At 39.3% G+C, this 25240-nt stretch overlaps 1 protein-coding gene and 1 pseudogene across 33 annotated transcripts in view; one reads left to right on the top strand and one right to left on the bottom strand.

The window, feature by feature from the left end:
• MAGI1 (membrane associated guanylate kinase, WW and PDZ domain containing 1) overlaps nucleotides 1-25240 on the top strand; it is a 675392-nt gene that overhangs the window by 196011 nt on the left and 454141 nt on the right. The window lies entirely within an intron of this gene.
• On the bottom strand, nucleotides 53-25240 carry LOC129397410 (large ribosomal subunit protein uL22-like; annotated as a pseudogene).

Genomic DNA, 25240 nt, shown 5'->3' with positions numbered 1-25240 from the left:
GTGTTCTCCAGACATTTAAAATTGTTTTACTTGGATTTATCTTATGCCAAATTTATTCTTGTGCCATACGTTTTTGTTTCTTCAGTTTCTTCTGGGATATCCTTTTCTTCTGTGTAACCTTCTGTTCTGCTTTAGGAACAATTTGTACCTTTTCAGTCAAGATCATCTAGATGTGGCAGGGAGAGCTCGTGTATCAGTTAATCTGACCGTGTGAGCTCTGCAAGTCCTGTAGCACATCTTAGGTGCTTTGTTCACCCGGATCTGCTCAATGACCAGAGAATCTATATCCAAACTCTTAAGTTCATCATGACTCTCTGCATCTTTACACATGTGCAGCAAAAATTTAGCACTCTTTTTGGGCCACCGACCCTGTGTCCAGCCCCACTGTTTGGCCCAGACACACCTACCAACTCCACTGTTGTAGCTTTGGAATGGCACACATTGCTTCTGTCAAGTGACATCTTCTAGATACTTGGTGGCTTTCATATCTGCATACCCTCGATGGCCTGGGTGGTTCCACAGGTGTTCTTGCAGTGAAAATGAAAATTTTAACCTGTCAATTTGCATGCTTTTTGTGGGGGTTTCTGGGTCAAGAGAATGGTGAACCATTTTCACCTCAGGCCATTTAGGGGAAGAGCCCCAAACATTTTTGACCATAAAACTCTCTTCTCTCAGAGCTTTGCTGAGACTGGAGTTGAAACTGGACTAAAAGTTTAAACCTTGCTTTCTTTTAGTTCTATTCTGTTTTGGTTGCTTTGATGTCAAAACAAAACAAAACAGTCCACACTGTTTAAGTCATGGTGATGACTTATTTCCCTATACCAGGAACCTGATGAGGAGAGCGAAACGAAGAAGGGGTCCTCTAGAATCTGGGGGTCTTTGGAAATGAGTGAGTTAACTGATGGGTAAATAAGTCTTAATCTTGGCTGTGGAAGTCTGTAGCTGAGAAAGTACATTAGTTATCTAGTGCTATGTTACAAACTGATGTTTATTTACTTTACCCCACAAGTTTTTAGCTTAAAACAACAAGCATTGAGCATTTCCTTGTTTCTATGGGTCAGTAACTGAACACAGCTTAACTTGGGATCCTGAGTTTCAGGTTTCTTATGAAGATACAGTCAGACTGTCAGTTGGGCTGCAGTCTCATCTGAAAACTTGGCTGGGATGGTGGGGGAATCTCTTCCCAGGATCATTCTCCTGGTTGACAGGCCTTGGTCCCTCATTCCGTGGACCTCTTGACAGGGCTGCCACATAATATGGCATCTGGATCCTTCTAGGAAAAAGGATCCAGGAGATAATGAGAGATCACCTAAGACAGAAGACAATCTTTTTATAACATTATCTTAGAAGTGACATCCATCACTTTTGATCAATTCTTTTTATTAGAATTGAGTCAATAAGCCAATACTACATTTATGGAGAGAAAAGTATTCAGGGTTATGAATACCAGGAGGTGGGGATCATTGAAGACCATTGTAGGAGCTATATATTATGGATGTGTAAGAAGGGACAGAGATTTTTTGGTAGGGGAGACATGTTTCAGTTTTCATTTTATTTATGGTGAGGAGACAGGGAAAAGTGTAAGAGAAAAGCCACTGTCTCCCATTGGAAGGATCATATTCCACAGTCTAAGAGTAAGTAGAGAAGATTAACATACATGTCAGACTGAATAAAGAGCAGTAGGTCACCATGACTTCACCTTCCAGGAGAAGCGCCCTGTTGGCTCTGAAGCTTGCTAGAAAAAAAGAAAGGAAGGAACAAATTATAGAGAAGCATTTTGCTATGGTCCAAATATTTGTTTCAGCCAGATTAAATTTTATGTTAGAAGTACACATTTATGGCTGGGCGCAGTGGCTCATGCTTGTAATCCCAGCACTTTGGGAGGCCGAGGTGGGTGGATCACCTGAGGTCGGTAGTTCAAGACCAGCCTGACCAACATGGAGAAACCCTGTCTCTACTAAAAATACAAAATTAGCCCAGCGTGGTGGCACATGCCTATAATCCCAGCTACTCAGGAAGGCTGAGGCAGGAGAATCGCTTGAATCTGGGAGGCGGAGGTTGTGGTGAGTCGAGATTGCGCCATTGCACTCCAGCCTGGGCAACAAGAGCAAAACTCCGTGTCAAAAAAAAAAAAGTACACATTTATAAAATTTCAGGGGATATGGAACATTAAAAAAGAAAGAGAAAACAGGTGTGAATTCCTTTACTTGATTAAATAATCTTTAACACCTCCTCCCTTACTGGATTGTAAATTGTAGTGTTACAAAAAGATGGTATTTTTTGTTATCTCTTAGACACCCAGGAGAGAAGATCAGTTACTTCTTGCTCTCTAGGAAAGGGCTCCATGACTCAGAGCATTGACATCTGTTTTGACGTTTGAGAAATGGCAGTAAAAATTTGAGTCAATACACTTCATATAGTGGAGGTCTGGAGCAGGAACTGGAAAGGTAGACTGATAAAAATGCTCAAACTGATATTTATTTACTTATTATTTAGATATTTTGTTAGTAAGATTGAGTTCCTTCTTGTCTATAGTACCAAAGTAGATAAGGATCCTGTTTTTTGAAATGAACCCCAGTTGCGCCTTAGGCATTGTGAGTTGGCTCATTTCAAACCAGTTGTAATATGGTCTTTTATTCTCTAAATTTCGGGACCTGATGCTAAGGAATGTGAATATACAGTTAGGTTCCTGTGAACCCTGTGTTGGTTCAAAAAGGCTGGTGGAGGGAAATTTATGACACTAAATGCTTATATTAGAAAAGAGGAAAATTGGCCGAGCACGGTGGCTCATGCCTATAATCCCAGCATTTTGGGAGGCCGAGCCGGGTGGATCATGAGGTCGGGAGTTCAAGATCAGCCTAGTGAACGTGGTGAAACCTCTTCTCTACTCAAAATACAAAAATTAGCTGGGTGTGGTGGCGGTCACCTGTAATCCCAGCTACTTGGGAGGCTGAGGCAGGAGAATGGCTTGAACCCGGGAGGCGGAGGTTGTGGTGAGCTAAGATCGCACCACTGTACTCCATCCTGCATCTCAAAAAAATAAAAACAAAAACAAAAAGCAAAACAAAACAAAACAAAACAAAAAAACAAAGAAAGAAAGAAAAGAGGAAAATTTCAAGTAACAGTTTGGAGCCCCTACATCAAGAAACTAGAAGACGAGGAGCAAAATAAACCCAAGGCAAACAGAAGAAAGGAAATAAAGATAACAGAAATCAATGAAATTAAAAACAGAAAACAATAGAGAAAATCAGTGAAACAAAAAGCCAGTTCTTTGAAAAGTTCAATAAAATAGACGGATATCTGGCAAGACTAACAAATAGAAAAAAAGATACAAATTATTAATATAAAAAATAAAATGGAGGCTGTCACTGTTGATGTCACCATGCAGATACCAAAAACATCTAGGGGAATAATACTCTGAACAACTCTGCGCATATCAATTTCATGACTGAGATGAGATGGACCAATTTTTTGAAAAGCACAAACTACCACAACTTACTATCAAATGGATAATTTGAATAGCTCTATTATTTTTAAGGAAATTGAATTTGTAATTTGGCTCTCCCTCATCTCTAGGCCCAAATGATTTCAATGAAGAATTGTAGCAAATGTCTAAAAAAGAATTAATAGCAACTCTATATAATTTCTTCCAGAAAATAGAAGAAGAGGAAATAATTCTAACTCACTTTATGAAGCTAGTTTTATCCCGATATCAAAACTAGACCAAGATAATACTAAAAACAAAAACCAAACAAACAGCTACAGAACAATATCCCTCATGAATCTAGGCCACCCCCCACCCACACCAAAATCCTTAAAAGTGTCTTACCAAATCAAAGCCAGCACTATTTGAAAGAATTGTACTACAACATGACCAAGAAGGGTGTATTCTAGGGATATAAAGCTGGTTCAGTATTTAGAAATCAATCAAGGTAATTCACCTTATTGACAGGCTAAGAAAGAAAAATCACATGATTATATCAATTGATGCAGAAAAATTATTTGATAAAATGTAATGCCTATCCATGATAAAATCTCTCAGGAAAGTATGAATAGAAGGAAACTTCTTTAAACTCAATATGGAGTATCTACATAAAACCTGGAGCTATCATTGTACTTAATGGTGCAAGACCGAATGCCTTCTGCCTAAGGCAGTGAACAAAGCATAGATGTCCGTTTTCTCCACTGCTATTCAATACAGTACTGGAATTTCTAGCTAGGGTAGTAAGGCAAGACAAGGAAATACAAAACATATACTCTGGAGATGAAGAAATAAACTACATCTTTGCAGGTGATATCTTTGTCTACAGAGAAAAGCCTAAGAAATCTACCAAAAAAAAAAAAAATCTTAGAACTAATAAAGGAGTTCAGCAAGGTCACAGGATACAAGATAAGCTTACAAAAATCAATACTATTTCTATATACTGGCAATGACCACATGGATACTGAGTTTAAAATGTATACCACTTACAATTCCACAAAAAGGTATACTTAGGTATAACTCTAACAAAATATATACCAGATTTAGTATGCTGACAACTATAAAGTGCTAATTAAAGACAATAAATGAGATCTAAATGAGATCTAAATGAGAGATACCTCATTGCATATATTGAAGACTCAACGTCGTAAAGATGCTTTACAACATGGCTATATTTGTTTTGCAAGTAATGTCTCTCAGTTCATAACTTATTTTTTCATCTTCACAGGTCTTCTGTGTAGCAAAAGTCTTGAATTTTGATAAAGTCCAGTTTGTCAGTCTTTTCCTTTTATGGATCATGCTTTCAATGTCGTGTCTAAGAATTCTTCTCCACGCCCTATGTCCTGAAGGTATTCTCCTGTGTTTTAGCTAAACAGTTTTATAGTTTATATTTTACATTTACATCTCTGATCCATTTTGAGTTAATTTTTATTTAAAGATGAGCTTAGGCTCAGCTTATTTTGCCACTATTTGTTGAAGACTGTCCTTCCTCCATTGAATGTGTTTGCGCCTTTGTCACTCATGGAGCGGTCATTTCCTGTAACAATATCCTCTTCTGGAATGCTTCCTGAAGGACCTGCTTGAGGCTCTTTTACAGTCAATTAAAAAAAAAAAGTCGAAGGAATACATTATAAAATAATGATATAAAGTATAATATAATAAATACATTAACTGTAACATTTATCGTAATTATCAGGTATGCACTGTACATAATTGTGTGTGCTGTACTTTTCTATGTCTGGCAGCACAGTAGGTTTTTTTTACATCAGTATCACCACAAACACATGAATAGCTAGAATCTTATGATGGCTACAGTATCACTAGGCAATAGGAATTTTTCAGCTCCATTGTAGTTTTATGGGACCACCATTGTATATGTGGTCTGTTGTTGACTGAAATGTTATGCAGTGCGTGACTTAATAAAGGACTCATCTAGAATTTATAAAGATGTCTCAGAACTGAACATTAAAAACCAAGCAATTCAATTATAAAATGGGCAAAAGACAACACAGATGGCAAGTAAGCACTTAAAAAGATGTTCAACATTACTAACCATTAGGGAAATGCAAATTAAGACCATGATGTGTTATTACTACACAGAGAACAGCTGAAATAAAAGATAGTGGCAACACCAAATCCTGGTGAGGATGCAGAGAAGCTGAGTCTCTCATACATTGTTGGTGGGAATGTAAAATGGTACAAACACACTGGAAAATGATATGTCAATTTCTTAATTAATTAAATATACATTTACAACAGGACCCCAGTCATATTCCTGGGCATTCACCCTAGAGAAATAGAAACTTATGTCCACACAAAAACCTGTACATGATTGTCCATAGCAGCTTTGTTTATAATGTTCAACAACTAAAGTGTGCTACAACAGCTGAACGGTGAAGCAAACTGTGGTACATCCATGCCATGGAATACTGTTCAACAATAAAGAGGAACAAACTATTGATATACACAATAACTTGGATGGATCTCAAAGGCATTATGCTGAGTGAAGAAAAAACAATCTCTAAAGGTCATATGTTGTATGATTCTATTTATGTAATATTTTTGAAATGATCAAATTATAGAGATGAAAACATAATATTGCCAGGCATGTTGTGGAGAGGTGTGTATGCACTAAAGGAGTAGCACAAGGGAGATGTTTGTGGTGATGAAATATTTGTGTATCTTTTTTGTTTTTGTTTTGTTTTGTTTTGAGTCTCACTCTGTCACCCAGGCTGGACTGCAGTGGTGGGATCTCGGCTCACTGCAACCTCCATCTCCTTGGTGCAAGTGATTCTCCTGCCTCAGCCTTCCTAGTAGTTGGGATGGCAGGCGTGCGCCACCACACCCAGCTGATTTTTTTGTATTTTTAGTAAAATACTGTGCCCAGCCAGTTGTGTATCTTGATTGGGGTGGTGGTTACACAAACCTTTATGTGATAAAATAACATAGAACTCATACCCAAATATTGCAATGCCAGTTTTCCGGCTTTGAAGTTGTGCTACGGTTATGTAGGATGGAACCTGTGGGAGAATCTGGGTGAAGGGTATGCACAACTTCTCTGTTCCATCTTTTTTTTTTTTTTTTTTTTTTTTTTTTTTTTTTTTTTTTTTTTTTTGAGACGGAGTCTCGCTCTGTCGCCCAGGCTGGAGTGCAGTGGCGCGATCTCGGCTCACTGCAAGCTCCGCCTCCCGGGTTCACGCCATTTTCCTGCCTCAGCCTCCCGAGTAGCTGGGACTACAGGCGCCCGCTACCACGCCCGGCTAATTTTTTGTATTTTTAGTAGAGACGGGGTTTCACCGTGTTAGCCAGGATGGTCTCGATCTCCTGACCTCGTGATCCGCCCGCCTCGGCCTCCCAATCTGTTCCATCTTTACCACTTTCTGTAAACCTAAAATCTTTTCAAAATAAAAAGTTTAAAAATAAGACCTTCATGGGTTGGTCAAACTGAGTTTGAGAAACCCTGTATTAGACCTTTAAAGACGAATAAGGAAGTGTGAAATTTGAGGTTGTGCCTTTTAGGAACTAGCTAAAAATATCAAACAGGACACCAGAGATGAGCAAAACAGACCAACATAGATTTAAATGCTGACTGAAACCACTCCTGTGATTTTTAAAAGAAAAATGTAAAGAAAGAAAATGGCAAATTTGAGTTACTTCGCGCTTTGCATTCATATTTAGTGTTTATACCTTAGAGAAGATGCTCACTGTTACCAAGCATCAGGAGGTTGGCCCCCATGGTTGGGTAAGCAGCTGGGTGGGGTCGTGGCATATTTTATAGAAGCAGAGGACAAAGGCATCTACTGGCTGTGGTTCCCTAGTGTGAGCTGGACAGATATAATGGTCATCTGACTTTCCAGGTGTGTGGGCAGTGGAGAATGTTGCTGGAAGAATTCCAGGAACTCTCCTATCTCTGGGAGGTCGTGGCATCAACCATCCCTATTTTCATATTGTGCTTTATCTTCCGTCAGCAGGTGTGGCAGCTGAAGTTGATACTCATCTGTGGGGTTGTTCAGACAGCTGCTGTAGAAATGGCAGGGCAGGGCCAGGAAGGCACACATCTGCCTTTTTGCCTGGAGTTATTTCTAGCAGGAGGTGATTCCCATAGCTTACCTGTGTCTTCTTGGAGCTGAGGTACCATAATACTTCGTGGAGAAGCAAGTTCTCTGTTTTTGATTTTTTTTTGGCATTGAAGAAAACCTTCATTTTTTCTGTCTTGATGGTGTCAGTAGTTACTTCTTAGGAACCTTTTCCAAAAGGTGTCACATTTAGGACCTATCTGTGAGGAAAGGTCACAGGTATGTAAGATGGTGGCATTATTCTTCTTATTATAACACCTCCCATTTATATTACAATTTAACAGTTTCAAAGACAGTGAGCCAGGGCAGATGATTGCAGGTGTGGTGTTTTTGGCACCAGATATTTACAAAAGTGATGGCTCCACAAAAAGCACAGCTTGCTCTTTCTCTCTTTCTCTTTCTCTCTGTCTCTCTCTCTCTCTCTTTTTCTCTGATGGAGTCTTGCTCTGTCGCCCAGGCTGCAACCTCCGCCTCCTGGGTTCAAGCAGTTCTCTGCCTCAGCCACCCGAGTAGCTGGGATTATAGGCGCCCACCACCACGCCCAGCTAATTTTTGTAGTTTTAGTAGAGATGGGGTTTCACCATCCTGGCCAGGCTGGTCTTGAACTCCTGACCTCGTGATCCACCCGCCTCAGCCTCCCAAAGTGCTGAGATTACAGGCGTGAGCCACCGCGCCCGGCCTCTTTCCCTTTCTTTAGACAACCATCATCTTTCCTATTGGTCTCGTCATACCCATCTGGTCCTGTCTTTGTCCTGTGCTTCCTTATTTTTGTCCTTTATTCACGATCCTTATCACTAAGCCACTAGTCCTCAGCCATTTTATACTTTAGAGATTCTTTAAGAAACCAGAAAGGTGAATGAAGATTATACTGTGCCTGCAGAGTTAGATTTATTTCTTTGTTACCATCCAACATATCACTGAGTAGAGTGGTTTATTCTTCTGACTCAGATCTTGCATGTGTTCATGGAGCAAACTATTCACATTTTGCAACGACAACATCATTTTTTCTTTGGCTTTGTAATGTTATGCACTGTACCTTTTACCCCTTACTTGGGAATGGTTGTACCTCCCTTCCATCTTTGGTCTGACAACCTGCTCAATGCAATGTCTGGTTGGTAGATGACAGCACAGCAGTGTGCCCCTTGGGAAATGTGGATGACATGCCACAAGCCACCAAACTTGTGCCTTGACACTGGGTCCTCAGTTGAGCAGGTAACCCCCAGCTTGCTTGCCTGCAGTGATGTGGACTTCAGTTCTGCTCTCATCTCTTATCTACCATACCAATTTTTATAATTAAAACAGGAATAAACAAGGTGCTTAATGTAATCTGCAAGGGAGAAACAGGGCGATTGAACAGAAGGGCTGCATTCTGGTTTCAAGCACAGGGCGGCAGAGTCTATATATGGTGCAGAGGGTGCTAAAATTGTAAATATAAGTTCTTAAATCTGCCAAATAATGGTCTGTAAATAGTGTAAAATAAGAATGTTCTCATTTACATTTAAATAGTTTAGATTTCTTGTTTTTCACTACAAAAATACAATATTAGTGCAAATATTATCTGGCAATGAAAGTAAATACACCAGACAGAGTCGTTGATTTCTTGTATATAGTCGTCTGTTTTCAAACACCGGCTTATCATGAATGGCCTTTATCGTACTCGTGAGTTCTATTTGTTAAAGTGGCAAGAATCAGAAACTCAGGAAATGCAAATGCATGGGATTAGGAAATTCATTGGCTTTGGGTTGAAAGTGAATATTTTCTCTACTTGCTTGACACAAGTTAACTTGCTGGTACATTTGTCATTGCTATTAAGTGGCCCCTTTAACACTATTTTCTCTTCCTGCCAGACAAGTCTGAACCAATGAATTTTTTAACATCCTTATCATATAACTGTAGTTTCTTGTTTCCTTGATGTGAATAAGGTAGTTACATAGTACTTAGTCCCTGGATACAGTAAAATAAATATTGTACCAGAGAGGCACTCAAAAATACTATAGACCAACCAAAATAGAGCTTTTAAAAAAGTTTAGGTAACCCAGAACAAGGTAGAAAAAGTAAATTGGAGAAAAGAAAAACAGAGAAGAAACAGAAAACAAAAAATAGAATAAAAACCTTAAGACCTAACAGATGAACAGTTTTATTAAAAGCAAATGGTCTAAGAACATCAGTCGAAAGACAAGAGATTGGCAGCGTGGACTAAAACGTGACCCAGCTATATGCTGTCTTCAAGAAACTCACTTCAAATGAAGCAATATAGGCAGGTTCAAAGTAAAAGGATGGAAAAAGGTGTGTAATGCAAACACCAATCAAAAGAAAGCAGTAATGGCTGTATTAACGTCAGATAAAGTAGACTTCATAGCAAATAAAATTACCAGAGACAGAGAGGGACGTTTTATAATGATAAATAAAAGGGTCATTCCACCATGTCGACATAGCAATTCTAAATGCCTATGCAGCAAACAAAAGACCTGCAAAATATGTGAAGCAAAAACTGCTAGAGATGAAAGAAGAAATAGATACATCCACAATTATAGTTGTAGACATCAAAACCCCTCTCTCAATAATTGATAGAACAACTAGAGAGAAAAATCAGCAAAAATGTGGAAGAACTCAACACCATCAGCTAACTGAATCTAATTGGCATTTATAGACCTTCCACCCAACAAAAGTAGAATAGATATTATTTTTAAGCACCTAGAGATCATATACCAAGAAAAACCATATTATGAGCAGTAACACAAAGCATGAAATTTAAGAACTGAAGTCATACAGAGTATATTCTCCAACCATAGTAGAATCAAAGTAGAAATCAATAAGAGAAAGATAGCTCCAGCTACTTGGACTTCCTGAGCTATTTCCTGAACATGTTAAGCTCATTCACACTGTTTGAGGTTTCTGTGTGGAATGCTCTTCCCTCAGATTTTTCTCCTGGATGATTCATTCTGAGCTTTAAATTCAATGCCATTTCAGAAATTTCTGTAATTACCCAATCTAAAGTAGCCTTTACAGAACCTCCTTTGGCTAATATCTTCATGTTCCTACCTCCTCTTACTTTCATACCGTCCTGTTATTTTCTTCTTAGCACTTATTATCTGAAGTTACCTTTGTTGTTTATCTATCAGCTGGTGTTAGGCGTAAGAATTTCAGCTGCAGAAAAGTAGGAATTACATGTGTTGTGTTCACCACAGGATCCCCAGTGCCTAGGGAAGTAGGTGCTGAGTAAGAATTTGCAAATGGACTGTAGATTTCTGTTACATAGCTAGTCATGTGTACTAGTAATCTAAAGATATTTTCACTGCTACAGAAAGGCACTGGGGAGCTTGTGAAAGTTCATAAACTTTTTCCTGCATGCAAATGGAACTAAGAGATCTAGCTCCTCTCTTTTCAGCCAACTTTTGGCTTCATGTAATTGTTGACTCAATTAAGGAAACTTTTCTGGGAGCTCAGATTGTAATAGGTTGAATATGCTCAAAAGCATGCTGAAGCCTGCCACCTAACTTGTGGAAAAAAGCTGGTACTTGCTTCAAGTTGGTTGTAATAACACAACAAAAATCTCATAAAGCCTGGAATTTAAAAATGAATATTCTCTATTTTATATAACATAGTAAAGACTTACAAATAGGTAAGTCATCAATGATTACACTAGTAAATAGATATTTGAACATATACTTGCACATTCAGTGAAAGTTCATCTTCAGTCTTTCTGTTTTGAATTGGAGTTGTAACTATGCTATTGGTCTCTGATGCTACTGGGGAAGCCAGAGAGATTGTATTGTATGGGTGTAGAAGTTCAGTAGACCTAGGCCAGGCGTGGTGGCTCACACCTGTAATCCCAGCACTTTGGGAGGCCGAGGCGGGCGGATCACTTGAGGTCAGGAGTTTGAAACCAGCCTGGCCAGTATGGTGAAACTCCGTCTCTACTAAAACTACAAAAATTAGCTGAGCGTAGTGGTGCACGCCTGTAATCCCAGCTACTCGGGAGGTTTAGGTAGGAGAATCTCTTGAAGCCGGGAAGCGGAGGTTGCAGTGACCCCAAGATCACATCATTGCACTCCAGCCTGGGTGACAGAGTGAGATTCTGTCTCAAAAAAAAAAAAAAAAAAAAAAAAAAAAAAAAAGAAGTTCAGTAGACCTCCATTCCAGTCCTCACCCACTATTACTGATTGACCTGTTTGGAGATGTTGGAAAAGTCATTTATTTACCTTCCCAAGCTCCATTCATTTACTTCATCCATACAAATGGGAATGTAATTGCACCATTGTAGAATTCTTGTGAGAATTTTAGTGAAATATAGTAAGAATGCATATTTAATCTGCTTCCTTGATACAGTCATATACTGGGTGAAAGCAGTGAGTAGGATTCAAGCTCCACCACATTGAGTAATAATAACCAGACTTGAAAACAAAATAGTATCCATAATGGTTTGCCATTTTCATCGAAGTGGACAGAGACCATGATGGTTAGATTGAAGGCAGATGCTTTGCCTGATGGGTAGTCATTTCAGTAAACATTAAATATCTCTTGTATGCCTGGAGCTGCCCTAGGATGTGGAGGTATAGAAATAAGAGGCTCAAGTCTTCTGAGAGAGATGGTCAGAAAAATGAATGGCTCCAAAACACATGGTAATTGTTGGAAGAGAAGCTTTGGGCTGAGTGCTTTTGTGGCACAGAGAAGGGAGCATCTAGCTTCATCCAGGAGTCCTGAAAGATGAATGAACAGAAGTTACTTGCCAAGCAGATAGGCATGGAAGAGCATGTCGTATTCAGAGACATGCTAGCAGTTTGGTTATGAGGAATTGCTGTAAGCCTTTTATTCTTTTGTGATTCTCCCTCCCTAGGAGTTTTCTTTTCAGTGTGTTCAGTTTCATTACATGTGCTAAAACCACACTGGAAGTCTTTATTGTTTTGAAGAATCTCTCTTAGCCGCTCCCTTGGCATCATTTGTAAAGGGCTTAACCAAATTATAAGGCACAAAGACTGCACAGAACCAGCTGCATTTGCAGGCACTGATTTGGGAGACATCATTTCTGCCAGTTAAATGTGGTGCCTAGTGGATCTGCACTGTGATTTATGCTGATGGCTGTGCAGTTGTTGCCTTTCCAGCTGCAATTAAACATTAATATTTGGGCAGTCAAGAGAAAGGTGCTCTGAAAAAGAGGGCTGGTTGGAAACATCAGAGACCAAAAGGCACTCTTGAATGATGACAGCAAAACGTTAAAGACCTCCTGACAAATGGTAATGTAAGGTCTCTCGAGATTATTGGCACAATATGAAAGGCAAGGCCCCCACAATTATTACTCAACATTCAGTAAGTCCAGGAATGGGTAAAGTATGTGAATTGCAACTTTGGCAATCTGTAACCTTGTGGCCCACATATGTGGTGGCACATTTCAGATTTGCCTTTTTTAATTTCAAATCTGTAGTAGAGACTGCCACCTTTTATTTTCTCTTTAAAGCAAATGTATTTCAGAGAGGCATTTTATCTAAAACTTCCATTCATACAAGTAAATTCTCTCCAGTAGATGTTTTTTAAATATTTGCAAAAATCTATGTGGAATTTTTTTGTTTTGGCCTCAATGAGTTTCCTGCCTGAATCTTAAGACCAGGAGTCATTTAGTTCTTTGCTTTTTAATTCAAAAACGGCATTTTTATAGTGGTAGCGTGCCAACTTTCAAGAGTTAGAGGCCAGTCTTCAAATCTCCTTTATGGATTAAGTGTTCTATTTTGTGTACTTTGGAAGAGTGGTTAAGTTCAACCGTGTATGTGGTTATACAATAAGATGCTTTATCTCTATACTTCTGCTCTTCACATGCTCCATCCTTAAAAGCACGGAGGAATATGAACTCACTAGCTTTGGGTTTCAGCCTGTACTTGTTTTAGTTTTTGATGCAAAACATCCAGGTAACGCTACTTGGATTCTGTAAAAAATTTTTGCCAGGTAGCCCTGTTCATCTTCCTCAGAATTAGCGGAGGAGGCTCTTAGCGAAGGAGAAACTGAAGCTTGTTGGGGAAGTGACACTTGCTTGAAGTTGTCCATTAAGTCAGTGGCAAGTTGCAGAGTAATGTGCTGGCTTCTAGCATGAAGTTAGAAGTGAGGAACAGGACAAAAAGGTCATCGTTAGGGACACTGCCAATTCACTTAGCATTCATGAATTTAGAATGCAGAATCAAATGCAGACCAGTCTCCTCATTTCACAAATAAAGGGGAATATCATTTAGCAATTGGAGCTCAGAGAGGTCCAATTGCTAAAAGTGCATATAGCTGATTACTGGCAGAGTCTAAATGTGTTTACATTTTAAAGATATTGTGTAACCTTTCTAAAACCACCCATGGTCACCCTCTCCATAATTTTGCATGCTTGTTTGCTTCAGTTTAATACTATAAATCTTTTCATTTGTATTAGCAGATGTCACAAGTGGGACTCCTGGTAAACAATGGAGGTCCCATTGTTTCCTTATATTTACCTTACTGAAAACATGGAGGGTATTACAACCTTGGTAAAGTTTGGGCAAGCAGTCCCATGTTTCATCACTTGGACACATCTGATTATTAAAATCTGTCTAACAGATTGCATAATATAATACTGTGAATCATAAATCAGTGGAAAACTGATAGCAAATATAAGTCAGTCTTGTTTAAGGCACCTCTATTGATAAGAAGTCTGATATAGAATCTGGCTATGGAAATCTGGTGTGAAATAGTGTCCACTGAGAGAAGTTGTGCTGTGGCAGCCCATTAACTTAGCATTGATTTAAACATATTTTGTGTTTTGCATGAGAGCTGTTACTGGGGCCGTGGTTGAACCAATCATTGGTTGGTTGCTGATAAACTAAATTATGCCAGCTATAGCTACCCCATGTCTTTATTTGGAAGTGAACTTTATATGTTTTCTTTCTCTCTCTCTGTGTTTTTTTTTTTCTCTCTCTCCTTTCATAAGATTTTCCCCAGGTGTGGTTTTAGCATTACACAGAAAGCCTCAGGAAGATTTGATTCCAAAATCAGACTTATCCTTAAGGTGGAAATTAGAAAAACTGTGATGCCTCAAACAGATGTTCCCTCTGACACAGTATGTGCCAAGACCTTAATGGTAGTTTTCAATCCACGACACTGGCTTTCATATTAAAGATCTGGGCAGTGCTGGTGGTCAGAACTCAGAAAGGTCTTTGCCTCTGTATGTGTACCAGGCTTCATCTGCATAAATAATGATCTCACGTGTGTCTGGAATGTCATTGTTCACTTGTATGTAGATACCGTTGTGACTAATAAAACAGTTTATTTGTAAGCATTGCTGAATCCAAAGTAGAATTGGAGGTAGAGTCAGTCAACACCTACTGAAAGCACAGCTGTTTATGTAGGGATCCATGCCATAGTTTTGCCATTATACAAACATATTACACTGGAAAAAAACTTGAGATTCCTGATCAAGCTTAATTATCTTTGGCTTTCAGAATAGCCTGGAATGATTTAATATCTTTGAGAGTAATGGCTCAGAGACTTTCCCCAACACCTACAGCTGTCTTTGGCATTGCAGACGTTGCAAATGAGGTTTTGTGCAACTCTCATGCTTATTAAAAAACATTTGTAAGCAATATACCATGTGTCTTAGTGTATTAGGGCTGCTATAACAAAATACCTTAGACTGGGTAATTTACAAGCATGAGAAATTTATTGCTCACACTTCTGGGAGCTGGGAAGTCCAAGATCAAGGCACCAGCAGATATGATGTCTGGGGAGGTCTTCTTCGTCATAGATTGTGCCTTCCTGACATGCCAGAAGGGGTGGAAGAAAGCAACCTTGAGCCTCTTTAGAAGAGCACTAATCATATTCGTGAGAGCGGAGCCCTCATGACCTCATCTCTTCCCAAAGGCCCCACTTCTTGATATTATCACACTGGGTATTAGGTTCCAACATAGGAATTTTGGGAGGACACTGACATTCAGACCATAGCACTATGCAATTGGTTCCTTTTGATTTTAAAGACCAAGAGGCTAAGAAGGTGTTCAGAAATGCTCTTCATTTTGCCTGAGCCTATATATTAATTTTCTGTTGCTGCTATAGTGAATTACCACAAACAGAATGGCTAAAACAACACAATTTATTATTTTATATGTGTGAAGGTCAGAAGGCTGACGTGGATGTCAATGGGCTAAAATCAAGGTGTTGAAAGGGCTGTGTTCCTTTTTAAAAGTTCTGGGGTAAAGATCCTTTTCCTTGGTTTTTTGGGTTGTTGGCAAAATCAGCTCATTGTGGTTGTGGTACCAAGATCCCCTTTTTCTTGCTGGCTGTCAGTGGAGGGCCATTCCCAGCCTCTAGCGGCCACCCACATTCCATGACTCATGGCCCTCTGCCTCTGCTTTTAGAGCCAGCCACAGCAGGGTTGAGCTCCTTTTCCTTTTGTAATCTTTTCTCTTTCTGTCCCATCTCTCTGATAGAACAGGAAAAGTTCTCAGTTTTTAATAACTCATGTGATTAGATCCGCCCGACTAGGTAATCCAGAGTAATCCCCGTATCTCAAGGTCCATACCCTTTACCATAAATTGCAAAATCCTTTTGTAATGTAAGGTAACACATTTGCAGTTGTGCAGATGAGAACGTGGACATCATCAGGGGGCCATTATTCAGCCTGTTACTTGACTTTAAAACTTTAAACTGTGTTAATTTGCTTAGATTTCTGCCCTTGGGGTTTGGAAAGTACAGCATTATCATTAACCACTTAGTGACATCAATAGGGCTCATTCCTTTTATTTCAGTCTCCCATCTTACTGCTAACTGAAAAAAGGAGCTGTTTAAAGAATACATAGATGTGAGATATACTACCCTGGAGAACTACAACAGTACAGAGACTGGATTTAGCCATAAAAAAGTGTTTGAGTTTGGGTGGTGAGAAATCTTATTGTGGGATAGACCTTCTCCTTCCTCCTATAAAAGTTCAGCTCCACAGTTAGCCTGTGATGTTGGTGCTTGATGTTCACCAGGTTTGGACAGAACCTGATGGTCCTCCTCTGGCCAGTTGAAGAAGTCAGATAAGATATGCTGAGTTAACAGTGAAAAGTAGAACTAGATAAGAACTAGTTGCAGATGGAAGTCATTCCAGACTCAAGCCTCCCTTAAGCTGATTTGAAGTCCATCACTTCTCCAATGCCAAGAAAGCAGATGGGCTCTTGTCACTGCAGAATGAAGCTATGTTAATTAATATCTTATAAAATCAACTCTAGTTGAACATGTATTTTGTGTGAGTGAGTGGTTCCTGGTTCATCTGGAAGGAAATGTTCAGGGAATCTTTTTGGATGGATTTCAGCCTGTTTTCATGATAGACATAAAGATGCTATTAATTTTACATATAACATTAAAAAATTTTTTGCTGCAGGCAATTAGAATAATATAATGGGAAAATAACTTAAATGTTATATAAATGTGAATATAAATATACTTCTGAGTACTGAAAAGAGACAAGAGAAAAAGTATCCCTCTCTGTAATAATTATCTCAACAACATTATGCAGCTTCTTCCATGCCAAAAGCTTGTAGCTTGGGACTTTAGTGTAAGAGAATGTAGTTGAGTAGAGCTTGAAGTAAGGGTGCGTCTGACCCATCTGTGTTTGACCCTTTTGATTCAGCCATCCTAGGTCCAAGGCGTTTCAAAGTTTAGACCCTGGACTGCGTGGAGCGAGCAGAGTATAGAGCTTAAGGCAGTGGGCTTCGGAGCAAGAGCAGTTTGGCTGTGTTGTTAACTAGCTGTGTGTGACTTTGGCATTATGTCATTTTGCTAAGTTCCAAGTGATAATGTTGCCTCTTGAAGAGGTTTATGAACATAAAGAGACTTAAAAATTTTTTTTGTAGTATTCTTTGTGCTGTGCCTAGCATAGTGTAAAGTGATTAATAAATGGAAGTAGTTGTTTTTGTCTCCTACGTCTTCCCCACTTACTGTCTTACTTCCCAATTTGGCATCAACTTTCGACATTCTGAAAGTCTCTTAGGCTCTTGGTCATGAATGTTGCTGTTTTGTTCCCGTATCAGGGAGAAGCACAGAATATAGGAAAGAAAAAAAAGGAGAGCTACCCAGATAGTTGTGAAAGTTTAGATTTGTAACCAGCCCCTGGTTCCTTGGGACTGGATGAAGCAAATCCTTACTTTAAAAACCTTTAATCAGGTGATTACTTTGGATTATAGAAAGTGAACCCCAAGGTTGATGCTGAACTTCTTTGAGAAATAAGGAAACATTGTTATAGGAGCAGCAGACCGGGGGATGGTGGCACAAATTCATATTAGAGCAGGTCAGGTAATATGAGGAGAAACTGAAGAACATTGCTGAGAGCAGTGCTATTAGAATGGATAAATTTCCTTTTATTTATTTTTAAAGGCTTCCTTATTCCTCTCAGTAATGTTACTGATAATGTGTTTAAAAACTGTTAGAAAGAGAACTATTTGAAATCTAAAGTTAGTCGTGTTTTCCATCTTTAAAACCCACTACAAAGGGTTTATGGAGGATCTGAGATGGTTAGCATATCCTAATTGCAAAAGCGTTGATGTCTCAATACAGTGCCCTTAATGTAATTAGAGACAGTTTTTTAAAATCCATGCTGATAAATGTCAGGCTGGGTCTGGTCTTCTGAGTTGGGCACAAAATGTACCAATTGTTGAATGATGAAGGCCAGCATATGTAATAATAACTAAGGTCAGTAAGAAAAATATTCTTCTCAATTGTATATGTTTTGTTTTCAAAGTTTCATCAGACTGAGTAGCCATACTTAATTAGCCCAGAGGCAGATGAAAGCTCATTTAGCCAAAAGTAACAGGTAAGAATTTGCACAGAATGCTGATATCCAGTCTCTTTCAGCACATGTTTAAAAATAATATTCCCTTCTACTTCTTATCCCAAATATAAGTAGCTCATAATACTGGCATTGAAATGCATATGCTTATGCCAGTATAATAATATTGATTTCTTTTTATTTAAGTTTTAGTATGATCTCCTACCTGTTATGAAATAATAGCTGTTCATTCTAAAAACTTTGCAAAATTCAGAAAAGTAAAATTAAGCAAACAAAATTCAGTCATAATCCTTCCAGTCATTGATAATGTGTTTTTACCATTTGGTGTATTTTTTTCCATGCATGTATATGTGTATACCATGCATGTATATATGTGCACATACACATCTACACATATATACAACTACTAAAGTGGTATACCTATAAAATACATATGCATATATATATAAAATTCAAAAATTTTATTATTATTATTTTTTGAGTCAGAATCTTGCTCTGTCGCCCAGGCTGGAGTGCAGTGGCACGATCTTGGCTCACTGCAACCTCTGCCTCCCGGGTTCAAGCAATGCTCCTGCCTCAGCTTCCCGAGTAGCTGGGACTACAGGCATGCACCACCACGCCTGGCTAATTTTTATATTTTTAGTGGAGACGGGGTTTCACCATACAGGCCAGGCTGGTCCCGAATTCTTGATGTCGTGATCTGCCTGCCTTGGCCTCCCAAAGTGCTGGGATTACAGGCATGAGCCACCGCGCCTGGCTGAAAATTATCTATATTTTTAACTTAAAAATACTGTTGACACCTTTCCTCATTGATGAATATATAGTTTTATATTACCTTTTAGGTGTTTTAGAAGTCCATTGCATGACTGTGCCATAATTTATTTAACATTTCCCTTTTGATGGGCATTTTAGCCTCACTAGTAGCTAGGAAGTATTTAACTACTGACTGTCTAGGGAAGAAAGAGCTCTGATTTATAGCACTTGCTGATTTCCATGGTGTCAATGTATCCACCATGGTTGATTTCAGACTACCAATATGAAGTCACTGAATGCGAAGTTGGGGAGAAGTGCTACTTTTGTCAGCCAATACAAGCCAGCTTCAGCACAACCACTGCTTAGGTTAAAGTATTTAAATAATTGATTTTAAGGATAGTTCTTTAAAAGAAGTATTGTTCAAATGGGAGACAGATTCTAAAGATGAGAAGAGTCCCTGCCTGTTAGTGGAAAAAAAGAATGTGCCATGGGTCAAAATGTTTAATTGATAAGCTATAAGCTCTTTTCTTTTCATGCTTAAATTAGTTTTCCCAAAAGTAACCTCAGGCTTAGATTTTGAAAGATAAACTTTTAAAACATCTCAGACCAATATGCTTTCTAAGAGCGCTTAATACATTTTCTGTGTCTGCGCTTTTGAAGATAAGTTACTCTTCCCTCTTCTTTACTTTATGGGTGTTTTACCTTAAGCCATTTGTGTGTGTGTTTGCTCATTGGGGGCAGGGAGTACAGACATGCTTCTTTCAGGGAATAATTTTGAAGTATTTAGTATCCATGTAATCTTACAACATTTTAAAATATTCCCACAGATGCTTTGGTGTCTGGTAGCAAAAGAGGTTAAGACAGAAAAAAATATGACATTTTTCAGTAAAGAGATATTTCTTATAACTTACTAAGAGGTTAAATTATTGGTAGGCAAGAAAATAGCCATGACTTGTAGTAACATGGCCTTTCTGGGTAAAACCCCCAAGCTCTGAATGCTACTTTAGATGTAGAAGGTATTTAGGCAGACAACTTAAGGAGGGAATGGAGGGCTACTGTGTCTGTTTCTTTGTTCATGAATTCATTAATGTTGGAAAGAGATTGGGTCAGCTGATAGCAGAGGACGGATTTATTTTTGAAGATAAAGACACACAAATTCTTTCTACAACTTAGTTGGCTTGTATATGCAGCTTTCTTAAGGTCTCCAGCACTGTTCACATGTTTTCTAACAGCTGTAGTTTGGGAATTAACCTGGGGCCTCTATACCTGCTGGGCCCCTCGTTTTCTCCCACTCATGTAATGGTATATGTTCATTGAAGACATGTTGCTTTGGACTTGTGAATCACTCTTGGCCACCTAGGAATTGGAAAGCAGGCCAGATGTGATGTGAAAGCAAGCCCTGCTATTTGCACATCTGCAGCTCTGGCCATTATTTACATCCGTCCTCCAAGATCCCACATGGGCTTAGGGAAAAGGCAGAGCAGGGATTCCTGAAATTATGTCAAGTTCCAAATTCACAGGGACGTAGGCTAGGCATGGGTGACTTGGCAAAATAACTTTTAATCCTTTTTTAATTAAAACAATTCTTAAAATTTTCCTAAGGAAAAAAATTGTGTGGTAAAAATAATCAGTATCCTGATTGATTGTTTTGTACTTGGCATTGTGGTAGGAGCTCTAGGAAATAGATTTTAAAAGATTCTTCATTTTATCAGTGAGGACACAGAGGCACAGTTTAAATGATTCATCCAATGTCCTACCATCTGGTAAGTGGCAGAACCAAGATTCATACCCAGTTTCTTAAATTCTGGAGTCCAGTGTGCACTATGACCTCTCATTGGTGAAATTGGGGAAGGAGGCGTGTGTCCATCGTTAAAAATGGAAGGTTCACGAAGCATCCTCAGTGCTTATAGGTCAGCTCTGGCACATTGTACAGGCTCAATAAATATTTTTTATTTTTTAAAAGTAGATTGCTTTGGGTAGGATTTTTCTGTTTTATTGCCTTCTCATAAAAATAGAGATTAGGTATAAAAGCTGTCAGTACTGCAGGAGAAGCCACCTGGAGGTGTAACAGTAATGACAGTGAGAAAGAGAATAAAGATAGGTTGTTGACAACAGTGTATGCAATGTGTGTGTCAGGAGAAGCAGGCTGTGGAAGGCTTTATATAGCTTTATATGGCATACCACATTGCTCCCATGAGCCTTGGACTAGTGGAATGAATAAGAAATGTTCTCTCCTTCATTTAACAAATATTTATTGAGCTCCTACTATGTATTAGGAACTGTGCTGGGCACTGGAAATAGAACAGAACAAGATAGCTAACATCCCTGCTTTTGAGGAAGTTTTTTTCCTTTTCCTCTAGAAAATATAATGGACCATAGAAAGAGTAGACAGAATAACATAAGACACCCCATTGTACCGTCATCCACTTTTGCAAACTCTGCTTAATTCTGTCCAGGCCCACTAGCTTCATCCTTCCTATTTTATTATGAAATAATTCTTCGATGTCAAATCACTTTATATGATATATATTTCAATATTTACATCTAAGAGGGGTATTTTAAACATATATGATTAAAACAGTTAAAGTTAAAAAATTTAGCTGTAATACCTTAGTTGTCAAATATCCAGTATTCAAATTACTAATTGCCAAATGTTGTGAAATATTTTTTCTCTTTGTTTGAATAAGGATCTAAGTGAGGTGCACACATTGTATTTGGTTGGTGATATGGTTTGGATCTGTGTCCCCACCAAATCTCATGTCAAATTGTAATCCCCAGTGTTGGAGTTTGGGCCTTGTGGGAGTGATTGGATCATGCAGGTTCAGCAATGGTTCACAAATGGTTCAGCACCATCTCACTAGGTACTGTCCTCACAATAGTGAGTTCTCGCAAGCTCTGATTGTTTAAAAGTGAGTAGCACCTCTACCCTCACACTCTGTCTTCCTCATACTCCTGCCATTGTAAGATGTACCTGCTCTCCCCTTCACCTTCTACCATGATTGTAAACTTCCTGAGGCCTCCCCAGAAGCCCAGCAGATGCCAGCATCATGCTTCCTGTACACCCTGTGGAACTGTGAGCCAGGTAAACCCCTTTTCTTTATAAATTACCCAGCCTCAGGTATTTCTGTTTATTTATTTATTATTTATTTTTTACTTTTTTGAGACAGAGTCTCGCTCTGTTGCCCAGGCTGGAGTGCAGTGGTGCCATCTCAGCTCACCGCGACCTCCGCCTCCTGGGATCAAGTGATTTTTCTGGCTCAGCCTCTGGAGTAGCTGGGATTACAGGCATGCACCACCGCACTTGGCTAATTTTTGTATTTTTAGTAGAGACGAGGTTGCACCATGTTGGCCAGGCTGGTCTCAAACTTCTGACCTGAAGTCATCTGCCTGCCTTGGATTTAGGTATTTCTTTATAGCAATATACAAAACTGAATATACAGTCTAATACAATTGGTCTTTTATGTTTCTTTTTATCTATTAAATTCCTTTTTCATTTCTCCCCTCCTTCCTGAACTTCCTCATCTCTCTTTCTTCCTGGAATTTATATTTGAAGAAACTGGGTTGTTTGCCCTGTAGTTTCCCATAGTGTGGATTACCTGATCCCATCCCCGTGGTGTTAGTTTACATGTTCCTCTGCTCTCTGTATTTCCTTTAGGTTGGTAGGTGTTAAAGGCACTTGATGCCTTCCATCTTTGTATGAATGAATAAAAGGAGTGATCTGGTCAGGTTGAAACGGTCACCTTGAAATGTGGAAAAGAACTTCTGAAAAATCATATTTGTCTCAGGGTTTATTAGTGTGTCTAAGCCATCATGCCTTGTTAGGGTTTGAGTTGCCTTATCATCACTGACATCTCACTCTCTGCCCTCTGGTATCTTAGCTGCTTGTCTTAAATTTTGCCCACATCTGAATGTGTGAAGTCCTAGGGGAACCAAGCATCCCCTTTGCCCAGGTAAATTGATGACTGTATTGTGATGATGATGTTGCTTCTTTTGGTTTGGCATTGGCTGTAGGTTCGGAGTGATTTCCGTGCTTTGTCATAATAGCTGCTAGAGCCATGCTGGTGGGTAAGAATCCAATGTCTTTACTTTTGTAACATCTTAGACCTCTGAGAAGATTGGATTGACAAAGTCTTTAGTGGTTCACTTGGTAAGAAAGCATTTGCAGATAAAGGTCCAAGGAAATATCCAGGTGTTATGGCTGTATTTTAATGTATTCAGTTTCTCATCCAGGAGACACTGTTGACTTCCAGGAAGCATGCCAGGCGTGCAGCAGACATGGCAGACGTGGACGTTAATTATATGGAGCTTGTAGTCATGGGGAGGATACCAGTCACATAAACATATATGTTATGACCAAACTCTGGGAGACCTCGGGGCCTGAAACAGGGCAGGGGAATGATTCAATCTTGGGGAGTCCAGAGAAGGTCTCAGGAACTCCAGGACCCCAGGTTCATACTTTGAGAATTGCTGGTTAAGATCACTTTGTTTCCTTGAGTTCTACAATCCTGTGATACTAAGATTCCAATGCAAAGGTTTAGTCTACTTAAATTCAGTCTGTAGATTGGGAGTTTGTAACTAGCACCCATGCACCTGTCTTCCCCCAAGAGCCTCCTAGATTTACTTTAACTACCACCACCCTTTCCTTTGCAGATTTGACCCCCGGCTCCTGGGGTCAGCACGTGGCCCAAGATTGGGCAAATAGAGAATAACATCGTTTTGCCTACAGTGATTGATTCAGGGACAAGCATGTGACCCAGTCAGAAAAATTAGAATTATTACTGTGAGTTTTGTTGGTGTGTCAGGAGAAGGGTACCACCTTCTTTCCTGTGGCCTTGAATCTGGGAGGATATTGACCTGGAACAGTTAGTTGCTATGGTACTAACACAGGGATCCTAAAAATAAAGCCCCAAGTGAAGAGAGCCTTGATGATGCAGACTACTCAAAATGTGCCTGAAGCACATTATTTACTTAAGACAACAGAGTCCTGGGGGTTAGGGAACTTGAGTTAGTTTGATTTAGATTTCCTTTTTCTTGTGACCTGAAGAATCCTAGGTAATCCACCTACATTGAGGGGTGCATGAATAGACTTAAGAAATTGCTTTCAAGATTTTGTGATTCTAGGGAGTTGTGACACCATAGGCTCATGACCCCGAAAGATTAAGGACACCTAATGTGTATGTTTCTAAAGTAGGGTGGACGCAGTACTCCTCGACTTAAAAGAGATCCCTGTGCCATAACTACCCCTTGTATCCATCAGCCCCTTGACATGGAGGATCACACTGCCCAGGTGACTGGAGATGAGATGTGATCACCACAGATAGGCTGTAAACAGCAAGAAATCCTGGATAAATCTCAGAGGATAATGAATGAACAAGCTTCTAAAACTGTAGCAGAAAAGTACCAGGGGCTCATCTCTGAGGATCTCCCTGATAATGGTAAATTTTATGTAGTGCAAGCTGAAAGGCTGAAAAAAAAATTGCCACAGTAAATAACACTGCCTTCAAGTGTGGCAGTTTTTTTCTTCTCACTTTGAAACCTTGCTTGTGTGGAAGTAAAGATTTGTTTCTGTTTGGTTGCTGATTGTCAGGTATTCTAGTAAGTCTGTTCAAAGGTCAATCAACTGATTAATAAAATGTTGGGACAACATCCCAGTTGTCCAGTGGGATGATTCTTGAGTTATATACACATGCCAGTGCAGTATATTTGCTTAATATAAAGATACATAATTCTGCTTAGCAATTTCTGAATTGATAGTTTCTGTTGACCTAAGCAGCCTTTATTCCTCAACCTTCCTTTTTTTTTTTTGAGACGGAGTCTTGCTGTGTGGCTAGGCTGGAGTCCAGTGGTGTGATCTCGGCTCACTACAACCTCTGCCTCCTGGATTCGAGCGATTCTCCTGCCTCAGCCTCCTGAGCAGCTGGGACTACAGACATGCACCACCACGCCCAGCTAATTTTTGTATTTTTAGTAAAGACTAGGTTTCACTATGTTGGTCAGGATGGTCTTGATCTCTTGACCTCATGATCCACCCACCTTGGCCTCCCAAAGTGCTGGGAGTACAGGTGTGAGCAACTGTGCCCAGCCTCAACTTTACTTTTTTTTGCCTTAATGCTGGGGTGGATTTCAGCATTTAAGTTGATGTAATCAACTTTGTAAATA

This window comes from Pan paniscus, chromosome 2 (assembly GCF_029289425.2).
Source record: "Pan paniscus chromosome 2, NHGRI_mPanPan1-v2.0_pri, whole genome shotgun sequence".
Lineage (NCBI taxonomy): Eukaryota > Metazoa > Chordata > Mammalia > Primates > Hominidae > Pan > Pan paniscus.
The sequence above is the reverse complement of the archived record's forward strand: the minus strand, read 5'-3'. Positions and strand labels throughout refer to the sequence as shown.